Source organism: Piliocolobus tephrosceles, chromosome 5 (genome assembly GCF_002776525.5).
Source record: "Piliocolobus tephrosceles isolate RC106 chromosome 5, ASM277652v3, whole genome shotgun sequence".
Classification (NCBI taxonomy): Eukaryota; Metazoa; Chordata; class Mammalia; order Primates; family Cercopithecidae; genus Piliocolobus; species Piliocolobus tephrosceles.
In genome coordinates, this window is record NC_045438.1 from 80,832,559 (window position 1) to 80,850,817 (window position 18,259).

The window sequence follows — 18,259 nt, forward strand, 5'->3', positions numbered from 1 at the left end:
TTTAGCTGGCCTTGTCAGGATTAGTCCTTGTGTCCTATTAGGGCTCTATAGAGGGCCACGTTGGAAGCCACTCTCTATATAACAGAACTGAAAGGCATTTGATATTTAAATTATCCTACCATCCTGATCATCTATAACCTTAGGAAAAGTAAAAGACTTATTTCATTACTATATAGGTAACCTTTTTGGCTTGGAGCTTGGTGCCAGTGTGGTACCATATTTGATTTCCCTCTCTAAAGGTGCACGACTCTTCTTAGCTTATTCATGTGTTCCTTGACATCTGCGCTCTCCACTGCATCACTGGCAGTTGACTATCAGGAGAGGTAGTTCACTAACAGCTTGCTGATCCGGATTTCTTATGAAAATCTTAGACTGGAGATAGGGTTTCTCTAGACTACAAGATTCAACAGGCTTTATCGTAAGCCCCTAGGTGTCTCCAAAACTACAGAAGTGCCTTTATTTTGTGTGTACCACTGTCACTTCCCCCACATATCACTCCTATAAGCTTAATTTTTATGGTGCTTAATATACTTTAAAGTCATGGTGTTGTGGACTTGTCTGAACATGCATGGTTGCCAACATTCTAGTCCCATGTTATCTTCTTAAGTATAGCTAGATAGAAAGGAAATTAAATAAGATTGGACTGACAACATATTCAACAACCTGGCAGCTCCTGGAAATATTACCATAAGGCTATTGTCAGGCTGAATTCTCCATAAGTCTAAAATACTGCTCACCTTCCTGAATGATTAGAATCCAGACATTGACTAGCCAATATCCTTAGAGTAGTTATCAAATCATAAGAATAATAAAGAATATGGTCAAGAAATCCAGAAAGCAATATTTTCACCATAATTAATATCCTGAGAAAAAAATCATTTTGGTCTATTAGGCCAGACTTTGCTCAATTTTCATACAGAATTTAAACTTAATACACAGTTAACATAAGGAAATAAGAAGTATGTTTCATTTCATATTTCATCAGAAAGCAAAGAAATGGGAAAAGTCACCATTTAATTGCTTTCCTAACTCCCCAAACTGCTTTGGGTTTAGTTTTACAAGACATATTATGAAAGTGTATAGATTTATTAATAGCTTTTCTTTGGTGGGCATACTTTCATTTAATAACATTTACCACTATCCACATACAGCAGAGATTAAAGTCAGACTAATATCTGGTCCTACAATTCATGTTACATCTAACCAGATTTCACTAATATTTATGAAAACTCAGGTCCAATTTTAATTCCCACCAATCACATCATCTATATTTGTGAACGCATATAAAGAAATGAACATGTAGACTTTTTAGCCCAGAGCATTCAGTGTAGTGATGTAAGTGCTCACTCCAAATACAAAATAGCTAGAGTTAGCAAATGGGGATTCATTTCATTGTGATTCATACAACACATAGGTAGGCATTTAAAAAATTAGGAAGTTTTCACAGATGACTTCCTAGGAGCAGATGTAGTACTTACATAATTCTTTTATGCACCACGCAGCATCACAGACATCAGGCCATAAATTTGATGAGCAATTCTGTATTCCATGGCCTTTGTTCTCCTCACAGGCCACATATCACCTAGAGAAACCATAGTAGTCCTTCTTACAGTTTATATTATTTTAATGTTATAACAGTCAAAAATCTTGACAATCCATTTGTGATGTATAATCCCCTTTTTATATAACAAGATTCCTTAAAGTATGGTTGTATTTGTGTGTGTATTACCACACAGTGAAGAAAAAAAAAGCAGTTTTTGCAACTAAACCCTTTTATGCTCTTCTTTATCCATACCAACTCTATTTGTAAACAGAAGATGCTATATTTCCCAGTGTCCGGATAAAACAAATAATAGAATTTTCTAGTTTCTCTCTTGCTTCTCCTCAACGTGAGGCCATCTCTAGGCAGAGATCATGATTTTAGGCAAGAACAAGAGGAGAATTTAGAGGCTTGAGACTCACTGTTGTAACTGTGAGGTTTTTCTCAGGTTACTTAGCATCTATGTGACTCAGTTTCCATCTTTAAATTTGGAATTATAACACTTGTTCTGAATTATTTTACCAAAATGTAATGAAAGCTAAATGAGGTTAAAGTGTTCTGGAAATAAAACTGCTGCATACATCAAGATGTGGTATTTTGGAGTAATTATTATAGCACATCATCTTATCACTGATAGCTAATAAATCATTTAGCATGTTAGTAACAAAAACTGCTAATTATGCTAAGTGAATAGTGTCCTGATATAATTCCATATTTTGTTCCTGGTAACTCATTTAACACGGACAGCCTCTTTCTTACTACTCAGTGCCTTGCCAGCATTTTCTTTAATCTTATCACATCTCTTTGATTTAATTGAGAAGTCACTCTAGAAGAATGTCATTTTTCTTGCTTCTCTTCAACAAAGTAATATAATTAAGATTATGCAAAACAGAGAAGATTCCCAGAGTGCCAAGTAAGAGTGAAGGCCTGTGAAATCCCAAAATTAGGAATTGCTGAAGTCAACATAAATAATTGACATTTAGATGACCTAATTAAAACAAATTACATCTCTGCGGGAAGAAAGTTATAATTTTAAACACAGGATATTCTTGAGAAATAATAGACAAATATCTGAAATAGCATTTCATATTTTCTATAAAAATCATAAAAATTCAGCTTCATTCTCAACAAAATAATATTTAATAAATGAAAAAGTGTGGAAATTTGAAAACACATAGGAAATAAAGTATTACTAAATATTCTTAAGGCAAAATAGCAGAGTAGTTAAGTGTGACTACTCTAGAGCCAGATAACACTGGCTTACACCATGTCTATGCAAATTTCCTAATATTTCAGTTCCTCAGTTTCCTGTCTATAAATTGGAGACCCCATAGGTCTCTTGTGAAGATTAAATAATTTAATACATGTAAAATGTCTTAAACAGTGCCCAAAATGTAGTAAGAATCTGGCAAATCTCCAATTTGTAGTAATTTTCATTTTTTTACACATTCAACTACTCTAATGATTAAAAAAAAAAAAAAAAAGAAAGCATTATAACAAATAAAATGGGCAACTTACCTGATTGTTTTTACATGTAATTTACTTTCAGAATTTCTAAAGGAAATAATATATATATTTTTTCACGTGGAAACTACATTCTTATTCCAGAAGGACTTCATTACATCTTCTTTTTATGAAGCAATAAATATCTGTTCAAAAATCCCTCAAACATCAGAAATGTGCTTTCTTTTGGAAATGTATCAGCTTGCTCTAAATGCTCTAACAGTTTGAATTTTTCTCATTGTCAAATCATCTTTAATAAAGAAATGAAATTATAGATGTTGACACTACAGGGGGAAAAAAGGCACCTTCAAATTATCTTTATGAAGAATTTGGTGCCTTGAACATAATGTCCATTTACACTAATGGGACAATATCTACAATATCTCCCAATCAATGAGTCCTTTTTTTTTTTTTTTTTTGAGACGGAGTCTCGCTGTGTTTCCCAGGCTGGAGTGCAGTGGCCAGATCTCAGCTCACTGCAAGCTCCGCCTCCCGGGTTCATGCCATTCTCCCACCTCAGCCTCCGAGTAGCTGGGACTACAGGTGCCCGCCACCACGCCCGGCGGCTAATTTTTCATATTTTTAGTAGAGACGGGGTTTCACTGTGTTAGCCAGGATGGTCTCGATCTCCTGACCTCGTGATCCGCCCGCCTCGGCCTCCCAAAGTGCTGAGATTACAGGCTTGAGCCACCGTGCCCGGCCGAGTCCATTTTTTTAAAAGCAGAGAAGTTGCTGAAAAAACTTTGTTAAAATTTGATCAAAAGCCTATTTCAAATGCTCATACTAAAAGCACTTTGTATAAAATATAATCTATGAAATAATGAATTAAAGTTATTCTTTATTGAAACCTTATCTATTGACTTTCTAAATATTTTTTCTCTTGTTAAAATCAGAAGGCGATTTTGGGTGAAAATGTACCAAAATCAACCATTGTATTGAAAAATGTATGTTGGATAGCAGACTGTCCTCAACAACAAATCTCTACTGCATGGTGATTAATAGTCACAACTATAAAATCACATTTTCTGAGCCCAGAACCAGTGTTGACACTTATTTGTTATATGACTTTAAGAGGGTTACATAATCTCTCTGTGCCTCAGTTTTTACCATTAGTAAAATGTGGAACACTACTGTTTTTATTCAAGAGAATTGTTGTGGGGATTAATGAGATAACATGTGAAATTATTTGGCATTGTCCTTGGCACATAGGAAGTGCTCAAAAGGCTTATCAATAGTCGTTATGGGTATATATATATATATATATATATACACACACACACACACACACACACACACACACGTATGTATATATATTTTTTATATATTCCGGTCAATAACTAATATATATATTTTTAATATTACGAAAATTAATCAAGTACTGCAAAAAATGCTAATTTTAGGAATGTTGTCATTGTATAGCATTACCCTTAACTACACATTTGGAAGCATCCAGTATATAAAAAAAGTTTTCTTCTTTTTATTTATCTACATTAAATACTTATTAAGACAAAATTACAGAAAGTAAGTACAAATGAATAACAAATGTGATGTCTTTAGATTATGTTTAAAGGTCAAATTTTACAAAACTTCCTTCTTTTTATCGGAGTGTGTTTATTATTTTAAAAGTCAAACCCAAGTAAAGCTGAAATGAATAGAGATGTGAAGATAGGAAGTTTTGGTTTCCTGAACACCAAGGCCACTCACTGTCTGATCAAAGCACATAGCTTTACCACTATTTCTTTGCCATTATTGACTTAGTCCCCTTTCAAAAATAGTGCATAGATTTCAAACATAGTAATTGCTACCATTTCATTAGCGACTAGTAAATGCCAAGCACTATTTTAAATGCTTGTAAATATTACTTCAACAGTCTTCTGTAATGGTGAGGAAAAATCATAAGAATTCATATATAATGAGAAAATGCAATTTACTTTTGATAATTACCTGGAAGAACTCTCACCATCTGGTTAGCATTAAAAAACTAACTAAATGTCCAACCAGTTTAAATTTAATCCAGTGTGATCATGTACATAGCTGCTAGGGCCTGGTCTCTCATTTAGGTAAGTTTTCAGTCTCTTAGACAGCTTTCCTCTCATCTTGTCTTTTCCCTAAGGTGGGGTACAAGAGGACTGTGTGGGTGACTTGACCCTGAAGTTTTAGAGGACAGAAGAATATCCCAACATTGTGCTGGTCATTGGGTCTATGCTAACTACTGTCTACTGGAATCTGGTACAATGCTTCCTGTCGACCTACTGACTACCAAGGCTTCAATCTGTGGCTAGTGCATTTGTGGTTCTTTGTTTTTGGCTGGGCAATGTTCCTGGAGTAATTTGAGCTCCCTTTAGCCATGCTGATTGCAGGTCCATGTGCTCCTACCTACCCCAATGTCCTGTAGTCCACCCAGCTTCTACTGCAAGATTAATTGCAGGCACCTGGCAGGCACCCTGACTTTCCACTAATACACCGCACACATGAACCAAGAGGCTGGAGAAGGCTACCAGATCCTCTCCCAGCATGATCACAACTTTCCATTCTTTTAACTAGACTGGGTTGCCTGTGATGTTACAGGTTTCTTCTCCAATTCCAAAGGGAGAGTGCGGAGAGAGATCTTTCCATGCTAGATATACCTCTCAATTTTTCTAACACATGTTCTTTCCAAGCCCAGAGAAAGAAGATTCAGACTATGTTGGTTTGTGTAATTTATTCTCTGTCCCTCATTCTTTTTCCTTTTTCTCTTCTCCATATCCCCTTAAGACTGAGAACTTCGAGTCTACTTTTTCCATGTCGTCTACTGTTTACACCATAGACAGCAAACCTCATGGTTTTGCTCTTAAAAGCAGAAAAGCCACTTTTTAAAATTTTGGTAGAATACTTTGGGCTAGGTCTTTTCCAGGTATGGTTAATGGGTTAAGAGAAGAGTGGAAGGGGATTGCTAAAGAAATAGAGCAAATCCTATGTCTCCACAAAGTTTGGCTGTCCAGCCTATTGTTTGGTTCAGGTACCAGTTTCTCATGGATAATGTTGAGGAGCTGAAATGAAATATGATTTTAAAATTAAGATTAATTTCTGACAAACAGCTATTCTTTATTACATTTATAATATATGTATTTTTTATCTCAGAAAACTGAGGCTCAAAGATGCTAAATAACTTGTTCCAGTCAAATTCCCACTTCTACTTGCATCCGATGCCCCCTTTGCCTTCATTACTATGTTGACACCTTGGCTGAGTTCTTAGTCCTCTTCCCTCCTCAGAAGCCTGCATTCCACGGCTTTTCCACAACACATTTGCCTATTGAATCTTACCAATATTCCTCCTGGTGACTTATGAACCTTCTTTCATAATGTTCTATATGATATAAAATGGAAAGATAAAAAGCATTCAATATTAAAGTCTAAGGACAAAACATCCCAGGCCATGTAGAAAATAACTCTTTAAAATTACTCTTGCAAGCCAAATTCATTCAGTCAACAAACGTTTATTGAATTCCTACTTTGTCCCAGGCACATTTTAGGCACTGAGAGTACTGCACTGAACACAACAAATTTTCTCATGGAATGAGGCCTATACAAGCTCCAGAAGGACTCCAATCCATGGGAGGGAGACAGACAACAAATACATTAACAAATAACTGTATAATATTTCAGATGACAGTAAGTGATATGTGGAAAATGAAACAGGATAAGGCAGATGTGGCAGGGGTATCTATTTGTTTTAAGTCCAATGTGAGGGAAGGCCTTTCTACATTTGTGTTAGTCTGTTCTCATGCTGTGAATGACATACCAGTCCATAAAAGAACAAGGTTTAATTGACTTACAGTTCAGCACGGCTGGGGAAGCCTCAGGAAGCTTATTAATACAATTATGGTGGAAGGGGAGGCAACACATCCTTCTTCACATGGCAGCAGCAAGAAGTGCAGAGCAAAGTGGGGAGAAGCCCCTTATAAAACCATCAGATCTCATGAGAACTCACTGACTATCACAAGAACAGCATGGAGGTAACCACACCTGTGATTCAGTGGCCTCCCACCAGGTCCCTCTCACGACACGAAGGGATGATGGGAACTATAATTCAAGATGAGATTTGGGTGGGGACACAGATATAACATGAATATTCAAGCCAAGACCTGAAGGAAGCAAGAGAGTAAGAAATTCAGGTGTCTGGAGAAAGTACATTCCAGGCACAGAGAGCAGGAAGTACGCTTGGTTTGTTCAAAGAAAAAGATGGGCCCCATTGTGGCGAGAACAAGGGAGACCAGGGGAAGGATGGTGACAGATGAAGAGGAGACGTGTGGGCCTTTGGGACTTTGTCCTTCATTCTTTAAAAGGGGCAAGGCCACTGCAAGGTTTTGAAAAGAATATTGTTATCAAGCGACTTTAGCTTCTAGGTAGAGGCAAAACTATGGGAAAGCAGCAGTGAAATCAGGAAGAACAGTTAGGAGGTTACTTCAATAGCCTGGGAAAAAGATGTGGGCTTACATCAGAATAGTGAGAACAGTTTGGTTGAGATCTAACAAGCCACTCCAAATTTAGAGAAATAAGACAAGTATTTACTTATGCTCATGAATTCTGTGCATCAGGAATTTGAACAGAGAAGAACTGGAGAACTAGCTTCAACTTCATGATTTCTGGGGCTTTAGGTGAGAAGACATGAAAGCTGAGGGACTCAGTTGCTGGGTGCTGGTACCACCTGAAGCTAATTTACTCAGGTATCTGGTGAACGATGATGGCTGTCCACTAAAGCCAACTACATGTTTCTTCTCCATGTGTCTTGGGCTTCTTCCCAGCATGGTGATTGGGTCACAAGATTGAATGTCTCAATCAAGTTGCACAGCCCTTTCAAATTAACAGACACTCTCTGACCAAACTTGGGTCAAGCTCCTCTGAGCCCTCTTTTTAACTAGGCCTCCACATTGTCTTGTCCTGTCTTTGGCTTGCTGAGTCTAGTTTCAGGAAAAAAATCCCAAGTCAGTTTCACAAGAATCTCCTCATCCTTGGCCAGTCCTTGGCCTGCTTTTAGTAGGAATCCTGTTAGGCCTGTGTAGCAAGAATCCATCTACCCTTATATCTCCCCTCAGTAATTTTCCATCTACTGCCCCCTCACTGTTCACGGGCTTTAAATCCCCAGCTGTCTTTGCAGTATTCAGAACTGCGTTCAATCTCTCTCCCCTATTGAAATAGTTTTAAATAATATCTGTCTTAGCATTTTAACAAGTGTCTGAATATTTTTTAACAAAATCTAGCCTCAGAAGACATACAGTGTCATTTTGGCCACATTGTTTATGGAAGCAATTGCCAATCCACCTAGATTTGAGAGCAGGGTGATTAGACTCTATTTCTTGACAGATGAGAAGCAATACTTGTTTTAAGAAGAAGTTGCAAAATAGGAGTTATTGGTGTGGTTGTCTTTGGAAAATAAAATTTATCCCAAGATTATATAAGGGAGAGTCATAGATCATAGAAGAAATAAAATAATCTATTAAAAGCTTTTTTGGCGGGTATTTATTTTCTACCAAAAACACCAGGAATATGCATTTTTTTTAAATATAATGTTCACTTTTTTCCCTTTAGAAAATAATTTATATTCAATACATCATGGAGATTAAGATCTCAGGTTATCCATTCTGTCAATGGTTTAAATAATTCCTGGACCACTGTCTATCTACTTGACTTTGAACAGGGTATTTATTCTCTTTTCTCCAAACCTCAGTTTTCTTATCTGTAATTGGCAATCATAATGATAGTAACGAACAGAATTTTTGAAAGTATTAAATGTGGCCGGCAGCGGTGGCTCAAGCCTGTAATCCCAGCACTTTGGGAGGCCGAGACGGGCGGATCACGAGGTCAGGAGATCGAGACCATCCTGGCTAACACGGTGAAACCCCGTCTCTACTAAAAATACAAAAAAACTAGCCGGGCGAGGTGGCGGGCGCCTGTAGTCCCAGCTACTCCGGAGGCTGAGGCAGGAGAATGGCATAAACCCGGGAGGCAGAGCTTGCAGTGAGCTGAGATCCGGCCACTGCACTCCAGTCCGGGCGACAGAGCGAGACTCCGCCTCAAAAAAAAAAAAAAAAAGAAAGTATTAAATGTGACAATTCATGTGAAGTTATATAATTATACAGAAATTGTTTGATGATTTTAGCTCTTATTACCTTCACCCTTATTTTTGGAAACTTAAGATACGGAAAAATGAAGAAAATAAAAATAGTCAGAAAGAGTACCATCCAGAGAAATGTCTTGTGATGCAATTGCTATATTAGCATAATATAAATGTGAAGAAAGTTAATATATTTTATTTTATTTACAGGTGTTAGAGTTGTTTTGTTCATACAGCAATTTTTTGCAATCAATTTTTATACATAGTTGATTACCCCCTGCATGAAGCCTACATGCAAATATACACACAAACACACAAACATATGTATGTAAAAGGCAAAAAAGAAATAGATTTGCCACAGCCTCAGTGATTTGGTCTTTTTCCACAAGAGTAGTGAAAAATGTATTTGAAGTGGATGTGGATTAAACATAGACACACCCTAAGCTAAATACAATACAAACATGAATTCTTCTCAAGGTGCAATTCATTCAAATAGAGGATTTGAAATTCGATAAAATGCCAATGCAAAGGCATATAATGCTTGAATGACATTAATTAGTTGAATATTGAGCCCAGGAGAGTGTGAGGCTCATCCACTGAATATGTACATAAGATTTTTCTATCAAGGAGAACCACAGAAAAAATATATAAGCGGCTTCCTCCTCTTATTTACATTCAGGTTCCTATTAACATGTTCCTGAGAAAGAACTTTATGCAAATATAAGCCTTCCAACTTAATAGCAAACTGATCATAAGCTGAGCACTCTTCTTTTGTGAGCAAACGCCTTGAAAAAGCATCTGAACCATGAAAGTATTTAAGAGACTATGATTTCAACCAGACTGTATTTTAAGACATCATGTAAAAGGCAGGATTTCAAGTATCCTCCTATAATCTTAATCCCAAAAAACTTTACAGGTTTCTAGTTTAACATCATTGTTTGACAAATACTAAATTCACATGTCTTAACCATTCACCAATTCTTTTTTATTGGCTTTATTTTCAAGATTTTTTTTGCTTTTCCTGTTTATGTAATTTGTGATCAGGAATTTTACTCTGATTTCCATCTTCTTCTCTCAAAATGAATATTATAAATCTGACCAGGCAGCCAATTTAACAGCTGTGACAACACAAGCCTCTTAGGCTTTTCAAATTAAAACCATTCCAAATTTATCTTGGTCACCCCAATTTAAAAACAAATCCATAGCAGTTTTAATATTTCTGAATATAATAATTTTTCCTCTACACTAACCATGTATTTATTTTGAAAGTTCAGTGACAATTGTTCACAATAAATTATACTATTTTCACTGCATTCTTATACATGTTATGCTCCATCACATGACAAACCCATCCTTCTGTGAGTTTCAGAAGTCTTTCACAGACAACTCAGCCAAAGGCCAGAAAAGAATCAGTATAGCAGTATGAGCTAAGAAATAAACCGGCAATTCTAAGATCATGACCTATCATACCTTTTTGACTATTAACTTATCATCTAACCTTCTGCTAGCCATTTACCCTCACATAGCCTTCTTTCTGAAGTGTGTAAAAATGGGAATGACAACACTCTGGTTACAGCTCAAAGAGATCAAGGAGAAAAAACTGGTACAGGGGCTGTAAAATACCTTGCAGGCCATAAAATACCACATAAATGCTTGATAGTAAAACAGCTACAGAGCTCCATCGTTTAATATAAGACTAGTTTTTCTGCTAAACAAAGTACTAGCAGAAGCAACTAAGATCCCACAGGAAAAGATGCAAAACTCCTGATCATAATGAAAAGTGTTTGCTTGTTTGTTTATTTGTTCAAATTGACTTTATGGACTGAGGGGAAGATATCTGCACAGACTATGTGATCAAATGCACAGAGTAATCCAGTCATCACATACTATTCTAAAAAGACAGTCTAATCAAGCACGCTGAAGTCGGAAGCTGGAAGGCACAATATTACACAGTCCCATGGGTGTGTTCGTCTTTAAATGAGTTTGTGTATGTGTGCTTTTTTGTCTCATGGAACTGTTTTACGGTAAACAACCAAAAGTAGAGATATTTTAACATTTTCTTTTTACTCAATCTATTTGAATATGTTCGTCATACCCTTTTCCCTTTGAAATTCTAATTTCATTTGCTTAAGACCAACATTAATTATTTCAAGGAAACTTCCCCAAATTATCATTTTACTTAAAGATGTAATCACAACTAGATGTTGCCTAACACAATTCATGTTACATTAAGCAATAACCTAATCCTTTTTGCTTCTTCTTTGCTGCTCCTCAGAAGAGAAATAAGCTAGAGAATAGGTTTTATCTTGTCACCTCTCACAGAAAAACTACGTTTTGGTCTCAGTCTTAGAGTCACTTGTCAATTTACTATTTAATACTTTTTTTTTTTTTTTACAAACAAGTATAAGCCACCTGACTGAGTGCAGTGGCTCACGCCTGTAATCCCAGCACATTGGAAGGATGAGGCCAGTGAATCACCTGAGGTCACGAGTTCGAGACAAGCCTGGCCAACATGGTGAAGCCCTGTCTCTACTAAAAGTAGAAAAATTAGTCAGGCATGTTAGTGCGTGCCTGTAGTCCCAGCTACTCAGGAGGTTGAGGTAGGAGGATCGCTTGAACACGGGAGGCGGAGGTTGCAGGGAGCCGAGATGGTACCACTGTACTCCAGCCTTTGCGACAGAGTGGGACTCCATCTCAAAAAAAAAAAAAATCAAATTAACATGTGTGTGTGTGTATATATGTGTGTGTGTGTGTGTGTGTGTATACACACATATGTGCATATATGTGTGTGTATGTATATAAACACATATGTGTGTGTGTGTGTATATATATATAAAATACACACATACATATATATTGCACCACCTTAAGAAAACAATGCCAAGTCCTGAATCAAGAGAAAAAGAAAACATTAATTCAGCTCACATATAAGAAATTTTAGTATGTATTAAGTAGTAAGTGGTATGTATTAAGTAATGTAGAGTGTTTTTATCACAACTATTCCTCCTAGACCATCACTAGATTAAGACACAATGGACCACACTACATTTTTAAATTTTATTATTCATATATCTCTGGACAATCACTGATTTTCTTAATCTACCAGTTTTTTCATTCATTCATTCAAAAAGATTCATTGAGACCTCTTTCTTGCTAGGCATTTCTAGGAACTGGAGATTGAGTAAACAAGAAGGATAAAAGTCTCTGTCCTTGCCAGGTTTCATGGCTCACACCTGTAATCCCAACAATGGGAAGCTGAGGCAGGAGGATGGCTTGAGCCCAGGAGTTCGAGCCCAGCCTGGGGAACATAGTGAGACCCTGTTCCTACAAAATTTTCTTTAAACATTAGCCTGAAGTGGTGGTGCACACCGGTGGTCCCAGCTACTCAGGAGGCTGAGGTGAGAGAATCTCTTGAGTTCAAGAGTTTGAGGTGACAGTGAGCTATGATAGCACCACTGCACTCCAGCCTGGCAAAGTAAGACCCTGTCTCTATTTAAAAAAGAAAAGAAAAAAAAAATCTGTCTTATATTCAAGCATACATTGGAAATAATACCTTTCTTGTTCACCTCAAAGTGTCACGGTAATGAGATATGATGATTTGTGTGAAAATACTTTGTAAACCACTAAGCGCCATATCAATATGTTATTTTTATGATTATAGCAATTATACTCTTGCTAATATTACTAAGTATTAGATACAAAGTCACATTTGAATGATAAGTAGGAGATTTCTGTTATGAGAGTGGAAGTAAGGAGAGAAAAGAAGGCATTTAAGCACAGAATGAGCCAAGGACAGACCTTGTGACATTATTGGGTTTTCTGAGAACAACTAATAGTTTTCTTGTTCTTTGGGGCATAAAATGCAAGGAATCTGAGATAGTGAGAAACTAATTTGAAGAAGAAATCGAGACCTTTGCAAGAAAGCCTGGGCATGTACTGTTATAAAGTAGAATGAGCGTCATGAAGTACTTTAAGTGAAGCCACTGAGAAATTTTAACAGAAGAGTGATAATGGTTTATTTTACATTTCTGGCAAATCACAGTGGTAGGAAAGAAAATAATATTGATGGACATTAAACAAGAATTAGAGAACACAGCTTAGGGCACTGGCATAGAAGGGTAAAGCAGAGAAAATCTGAACTGTGGAATTGAGCATATAGAGATGAATGAGGTACAGAGATGTGTTTAGAAAGTAAAATAGTTAGGGTTTGGTGATATGATTGGAGAGGATGTGGGAGGATTCTAAGTTTAGAATCAAATTTCTGGTTTGCTTAGATAGTTAAAGTGAAGTACTCTCAACCTCTCAAAATTATGAGCAGACTAAATTTTTTATTATGAATTTATTGAATTTAGTTTGGAAAATTATGAGATTGAGAAGACTACCACCTGAGAAAAAATACACAACAGGTAACTGAATATCTGAGACCAAGACTCAGCAGAGAAATTAGAAATGAAGATAAGTGGGTGCTATCAGCAATAAGACACTAACTGAAACCTCATGGGTGAGTGAGGATTGTCCAGTGTTAGCATGGAGATTTTAGCAGAATTTTCAAAGATGAAATGTGTGACAGGTGTGATTTGAACTATTATGTATTAGTTTAGTTTAGTGTCCCCTTGTTCAGGAGGCTAAGCTCCCCTTTTAAATTGTCACCTTCCTCCCCACTCTGTGCAATTCTCTCTGCTTTGGAGAAGAGAGGGGGTTTATGAGATCTAAAATAGGGATAATGGGGGAGATAGCAAGGAGAGGTTGGGCTCCCTTCTGGACTGTGTATGTGATCATTCCTTTCCCTCTTCCTGCTCACTTTCCTTCTTCTCCAGTCTGAAGTTGCAGAAAACAGACCTGAAATTATGCATATGAAGGGGTAGAAAGGTGTGACACTTTTTCTCACCTATCATAAGTGTCACAGCCAACTCTCATGTTACAAAAGACAGGTCAACAACAAAAAAGCATAACAAATGTATTTAATCAAACATGACATGGGAACCCTCAGAAATAAGACCCAAAGACATAGGGAAAATTGTCCGTTTGGTTGAATGAAGAATGGACAATCATATAGATCATATAAAACTGTGATTGAGAGAAAGGACATAATGTAATGGTTACAGGCTGATGGGGGAAGCCAGCAAGGCCTGTCAGTTCAGATTCTTCTTGGCCCTCGTTGTGTAACATACCTTCCTCCTTCAGATGGGGCAAAACACTCTCTGAAATGAGAGTCTTCAAAGGAAATAAAAGGAGTTATCTTTCTAGGTTTTATGCTTTGCTTTGGAGAAGAGGAGTTCTAGTTTCTATGACCAGCCTTGTGAAAGAAGAATTCTGGTTTCTGTGGCTCACTTTGGAGGAGAATAAGGGGTTGAAGACAGGAGAATGGCAGAAAGTCAGAAAGACCTTGGATCTGAGGCCCTCCTGATTTCCTTCTATCCAAAGTACTCAGCATGCCAGGATACCACACTTCAGGATATTGTGTTTTGAGCCTCCACACACACCAATTATTTTGTGTTAAGCAGCCTTAGAGTCTGTTTTGGTAGTAGAGAAATGAAAGAGAAAAACACAAATGAAAAGACAAATATGATGTCTGCACACAATCTTGGGAAAAAGCAATATTAATTAATAATGCATTTATTCATTCATCCTCACATTCACTAAACAACTGTGTATTGAGAAACTACGTTGTGCTAAATCTCAGCACAGAAAGAAACAGGACCTTATCCTGGTCCTTGAGGAATTTCCAGTCTTGAAGAGAGCCATTCATATTAGATTGCTCTTCTAATATTTCAATTTGAATGATCAGAGAATCTGCAGGCTTTGGTAACAACAACAAAACAGAAAAGAAAATTCTGCTTTGAAATAAATTTGCCTATATTTATTTTAATCGTGAAATTTAAAAAATTTGCTGTTTAGCAGCAATGTGTACCACTGATTGGTCGACTGGATGAGGTGACCTCTGAACTTCTGTTTCAGTCAAATACACTCTTAGTCAAGTCTCCTATGACAAGGACATTCAGTCCATTTCCAATATTTTCCACACTTTAAATGGAATTTGCACATTTTTTCTTGGGCCATAATTTTGAATCAAGTAATTCATAACGAATTACCATTGCCAATTTATATATATTTTTAACTTCAAGCTTTAATTATTTTATTCATGAATACTTCTTCCAGCATCCTAGATTAGTGGTTTCAAAGGCTACCTTTAAATGAAAGCATCCCTTTCCTTTCTGTCCTCTAGCATCTCTTAAAAAGAAGTCAGTTTAAAGTCTCACGATATTTAATTTCTCATTAATCTTCAATTCCTCACTATGAGTTTGTTATGTGTATGATATTCAAACTCACAGTATTCAACTGAACTTTTAATAAATCCTTTTTACTAGTCACACTTAAAAAAATAATCATAGGCTTTAGAAATGTCTGCATAGTCATTTACATATCATTTAATCGTTGTTTTCAATTTTCTGGGATTTTCCACCCTTTTCATCTGTATGTCCTTCTCTTTTCAACTATTCATGAAATTTTATCACCTGGAGATAAAGTAATTTAAGGGTTTTTTTTTCTAATTTGCTCTTTTCTATATTCATAAATTTGCCAGATTCTAGAAATCCGTATAATACACCCAGCATTCATGCTGAACTTAACTTTTGTGGATGAGCAAAACTAAACTTTTGTCAAGTTCAAGATAATTGAACTGTCCCATTGTTTTCCATACATCAGGGAAGAGCAGGCTCAAGTAAAATATTTTATTTGAAAGAAAATGGAAGGACCCATAGAGGTACAATAATTCCATGTATAATTCTACATTAGACAGATGCATTCACACTGTAAATGTGCCCTTTCTTTTGCTAAAACATCATTAAAGCAAGTAATAAAACATACAAAGTACTGATCAACCCTAGTACTTGCAATAATATGAACACAAAACAAGAAAACAAAATTTAAAGAGAAGCATAATTTTCAACTGCCATTGTTGAGATTGTCCATCTGAGCTCTGAATGTTGAAAGACCAACATCAATATTAAAAGAATACTGTAAACAAAGGCAAAGTGTCGACTGTTATGCCATTTCTTTTTTTATGTCTTTCTTCTGCAGTTGTAAATTCTGTTACTATAAAAGTAGATGATTCATTGCAATTGTGAGGCCATTTTCGTCTAAACAATCAACAGTAATGATGTGTTGTAGATAATACAGTGGAAAATTGATTTGGTGTAAATTTTTGGCAAGATATTTTTGCTATGTCCCATGCTGCAAAGGGACTGAACTGTAATGTAGAGATTATACTGCTTTTTTGCAAACTCTCTTCAGGGAAAGAGACTATTTAAGCATCATCACACTTTGCATTATAAATCAGTGCAAAACACAACCCCTCTCTTTTCATGGGAAACATAACATTAGCATTTTCTAAATGACACTGTCTTTCAATGCATCATCTCAGATAAATACAAGGGGCATCTAGCTATATTTAGCTCCCCAACTGAAGTGCATGTCAGATTTATGTTTGAAATTTTTGTGGGAGTATGTCTCTCAAAGAGTAATTTCCAAATAGTTTAAAGGGTCTGTACTAAGTGTCAGGAAATTTTGCTTTTACTTTCAGCTTTACCACTATCTAGTTGTGTGACCTTTGATATGCCAAATCCCCTCTGAATTTCGTTCTACGTTTGATTCAATGGGACTAGCCCAGTAGAAAGTTTAAAAATATATAGATGTTCCCTGTCTTTCCCCAGACAAGTTAAATTCCAATTTCCAAAGATGGGATGAAGGCATTGGTATTTCCTTAAGCTCCTCATGTGATTGTAATATGCATCCAACAATCACATCCAACTTGAAAATGCTCTGACTTTAAAAAAAACAACAACAACAAAAAACTTGCCATTTGAGAACCTCAGCATGTGTTTTAAATAAGTTCTAGGAAGAGAATTTTCAATGTAAGGTGTTGGTGTTTGTTCTATCAGTTGCATTCATAATGTAGGCTGACAAGTAAAAAAAAAAAAAGCAACACCAAGAAAAAAAATTAACAGAGAAGGTAGACAGGCCATGCAAACGAGAGCTCAATTACAGAAGAGCTGTCTCCAGGAGACTAGAGTCATGCTCTTTAACATTCTAAGTGATTGGTTTGTGCAGTGAACCAAATCTGAGCAGTTCCAATGTTTGAAAATGTAATGACTTAAATAGAAATACTAATATAGCCTTCAAGGTCATGAAACAGTTCTTTGGCCTTAGGAAACATGTAACTTCTGTGGGCTCATGTAGGTCAATTTGATAGACCTCATATAACCTTAAGATGCATCTTGCTTTTTCCACTGCATTAAAATATGTTAATACCAGCTTTGGAATCAAATTGATTCATTTATTTAAATCTGCCTTTTTTAAACTTCTTTTCCATTTGCAGAATTATCAAGAAGTTGTTTAAATTATCATATTTTCTAACTCAACAAAATTAGGCAAAGGACTAGAGTACAAAAAGGCCATCAAAACAAAAGACTATAAAAGAAATCTGAGAATAACTATACTTTGCTATTGATAGCCTAAAAATTAATTTAAACTGAGCCCTGAAAATGTTTAATCATTAAGAACTGAGTTTCAATCCTCAAACACATGTTTAAGGAATGTATTGAATAGGTTATCTCTAACCATATTAGTGGAAGTGGGAGAGGGTAGGTAGCAACCTACTAGGAATTACTTCATCTAGAAGTTTTTTGTCCTTTCATTTAGAAGACAGACTGTTGAATTTCATATATAAAATATGGCACATGAAATGTAGTCAATACTGCACCTTACACACAAAGCCTAAAAGTACATTAAAAATAATGTCAAAAAATACAATTACTTTTGCATCAATCTAATAGAACAAAGTTCATGTTAATCTAATTTCTAGCAACTGATTGCTAAGTTATGGCCATACCCACCATTTCAGACCCAGCACCCCCTTTTTAAAAACAAATATTCTGTAGATCCCCTTACCTTCCAAGTAAAACAATCTATCTTCAACTATAATTTTTAAATATGCAATAAAATAATATACAATGATAGAATAGATATGTTAATGTACATTCATAACTATACCATCTTCCTACTTATATATGCTAATTATGAGTTGGTAGGGATCACAGGAGAGTAAGATGAGAACTCATTGC